At 42.4% G+C, this 3,182-nt stretch overlaps 1 long non-coding RNA gene across 1 annotated transcript; it reads right to left on the bottom strand.

Annotated features, from left to right (window-relative positions):
- Nucleotides 1–394: 394 nt before the first annotated feature.
- LOC134478621 (uncharacterized) lies at nucleotides 395–2,549 on the bottom strand. Its single transcript, XR_010051372.1, has 3 exons — nucleotides 2,152–2,549; nucleotides 1,767–1,896; nucleotides 395–908 (listed from the first exon to the last, which is right to left on the bottom strand). It is a non-coding gene; the product is annotated as an uncharacterized LOC134478621 (long non-coding RNA).
- Between the last annotated feature and the right edge of the window lie 633 nt (nucleotides 2,550–3,182).

Below are 3,182 nucleotides of genomic sequence, written 5' to 3'. Positions count from 1 at the left end.
GCAAAGGAAATACAAAGAAACTTTTAAGGGCCCTGAAAGCCAAGGACTCCCGGGATTGCCAATAACCACTCCCTAGAAAGCTTCCCCATTGTTTGAGGATAGTAACTGATCCTGAGGAGATTCGTTTGAAGACTCAAATTCTCAGGTGGATAGAAGGGGCTCATGGGAAGCTCCAATAGTGCCAGCTGTTTGGGAACCCATAATCCATTGATATGCACCCACCAAGTGGCTCTTCTAAGAAAAAGCACAGAACTGAGGAAACGCTGCTGGATATAGAATATAAATCAAGCAGGACAGGGACAGCGGTAGCAAATGACCAAGAAAGCTGAGTTAAAATCAAAGAAGGAGTGATAGAACTGTGGGGGACCAGCGGCGGCTGAAAAGATAAGAAGTATGAAATATAAATAACCTTTATTTTGAGAATGCAGAGAGAGATACCCCCAATCCCCTGGGGTGTGGCATCTCCCCCTGGGGTCAGCGATCTCTCTGTGGAACACGTGGAGTGGAGGCATACATGTAGCTTAGGTTAGGGGTGGTGCCTGAGGGGCATTAGGGATGCACAAGGAGCTAATTGGTATTATTTTGGCACCATAGGAAAATTCCTAGGGGTGGGGAAGATAGAGCCATAGGTAAATTCCTAAGGCTGGGGGAGATACGAGCTCCTTGGTTTCTGGCTGAGGCTTTTCCAGCCACAGTGTCCCGCCTGGGCCAAAACTCTTTCATATCCCGTCTTATGATTATTATTATGAAAAGGGGCAAAGATTTCTTTCTTTAATTGCTTCCTGCTGGAAGAGGGCACTGTACTGGAGTCTAGGGGAGTTGACAGGATGACGGTTGATGCCCAGGTAGAAGCTGGTGCCAGGTGTTTTAGCCAGGACAACTTCACTGGTGAATGCACATATGTCAGACTGGAAAACAAAGAGACAAGACGTTATGAAGAGGCATGGCATTGTCATATTTAAGGACCCAGGTGAGGTAAAAAGGAAAGGTGCCTTTGATTTATATATGTCATTATATCAGGACCATGTTGATTTAGAAACATTTCCACATTAAGGTAGAATTCTGAAAAATAAATGTGGGGTTACGAGGAGTGAAGTTATGAGAGATGATTTCTCCCCCATCTGAAAGGGTAAAAGTTAAAAGGGTAGGTGAGTAAAACTTGTCTCTGGTCCAGGAGAACTGGAAAAAATAGGAGGAGCAGGGAAGGCGGTGGCTGTACCAGTATAGGGAAGGTAAGGGCCTAGGCCTTCAGGGATGTCACATTTAACCAAACAGCTGAGGTAGAAAGAACTAAGACAGTCATCACATAGAACATTATGAAGATTATCTTACACATGATGTGGGAGTCTTTAGGAAAGACTGTCAAGAGTCCTGCTGTAAAAATGATCATTAATAGAATGTAAGAAATTAGGAACCAAAGTGGGTAACAAAACATGACTTAGCCTGTTAACTGTGGCTGTGAGGCCTTCGTGAAACGAGATGGGTGGGCAACAGAAGATGAGATGACCATTCAGTATGATCAGATTTAGGGCTGGGAGGGCACCATTTAGCCTGAGTGATGTGAAACCAGGATGGCAGTCTAGCAACTTTGATCACTGTTGAGGTTGCCAAGAATATAAGGTATGGGTCGCTGTAACCTGGTTGTAGTCCTTGGAATGATTTGCTGTAATAGGACTTTAGCAAGTATATCATCAGTCTCCCTGGTTGTATGAAAGGCTTTTATGTATCCTGAAAAAGTATAAACAAAGTGAGAAGACAAAATTTACCTGTCAATCTTGACCAGAGTTGCCTGAGAAATTGGTGAATAAGAAAGGAAGGAGATGGTCTTATATCACTGAGGAGAGGTTTACTAGCAATAACAGGTGTAAGATGTTGAGACCTCAGTGCTGGGTCAGCCTGTATAAACACAAGGGAATAAAAGGCATTTTTAAGATTTAGTACTGTAGAGTGAGTGGTGGAGGGAAGATTTGGCACCACTGGGTGGACTGGGAAGCAGTCTGGAACCTGCACGAAATCAGCCCTGTTTGTAAATAGCATAGGTTGACCTTTAATACCCCCTAGAGATTTGAGGACTAAATATAGTGGCTTGAAAACTCAGGAAGAACTCTGTATATATGGCTTCTATGTCCACAAGTATAGAGAATGTCTTACCTGAGACATTTAGTGGGACTTGGACTCTCAGATGGACACCCATAAAGGGGGCTGCTGTTGGCCGTGAGCCCCATCAGTCTTTAGCAGCAAGTTTAAGCAGATCTGTCAGCGATGAATCTAGCATGTTGGCATTTCCTGTGAGGGCTAGAAGTTAGGATGGCTTACCCACTCTCTGGTGGCTAGGACAGTCCAGTAGCCCTGGGATAAGGTCTCAAAGAACGCCAGGATGGGGCACTGTCTCGCCCAATGTCTTCTGCTGCATTTGAGGCATGGTCCATGGGGAGCACTCAGACAGCTCCACCTTGTGTCAGTTTACCTGTCTCAGAACTCCAAGTGTCACAAGTGTTATTGTTATCTCTGTTGTTGAAAACACAAAAAGCCATATTAAGGTCTCTATGAGATTTGAAGGTCAAGTTTTGCCTTTTTGTTTGGGATTTGAACTACTATAGAAGGTATCTGTAGAATTAAGTAAGTATGCAGGATATAATCAACAGGGTATTTATAATTTTAGTAATGGCTTCTCATAAGGAGGAAGGTCCAGAGAATTTTAGGAACTGACATGTCATTTATGTCATATATATAAGTATCTCTTTATGTTATTAAAATGTCTAATGCCATCTGATTTTTGGAGGATGGCCTGTTTAATTTTTTATCTTTTTACTTAGGGGAGAAATCAGCTATGGTGTTATTTAATATCAGCTGAATACAGTTAATTATGGCTCTGTGGAGGGCTGAGCCAGGGCAGGCAGACAGGCTGGGAAAGGGTTAAGTTTGGCTTCTGCTGCAGTGTTGGTCTTGTTTTGCATATATCATACAACTCTTGTCTTGGAAAAGAGCTAGTTCTCAGCAAAAGGAATTCATAAGTATTTTTTAATTTTAGTTGTTAAACATGTAGATTGTATATCTCTAAGCATATATCTGGATCTAAAAGAAAACATTTTTCATGGCTGGAACGCAAAAAAAAGAAGCAGAAACAATCAGAACTTTATATCTGAAAACACGAATACAACATCAGATCACAATTGTCTGCT

The sequence above is a fragment of the Cavia porcellus genome, unplaced genomic scaffold (assembly GCF_034190915.1).
Source record: "Cavia porcellus strain 051 isolate PalLab524CR breed Dunkin Hartley unplaced genomic scaffold, mCavPor4.1 scaffold_14, whole genome shotgun sequence".
Taxonomy (NCBI): Eukaryota; Metazoa; Chordata; class Mammalia; order Rodentia; family Caviidae; genus Cavia; species Cavia porcellus.
This window is presented reverse-complemented; position numbering and strand designations above follow the sequence as displayed.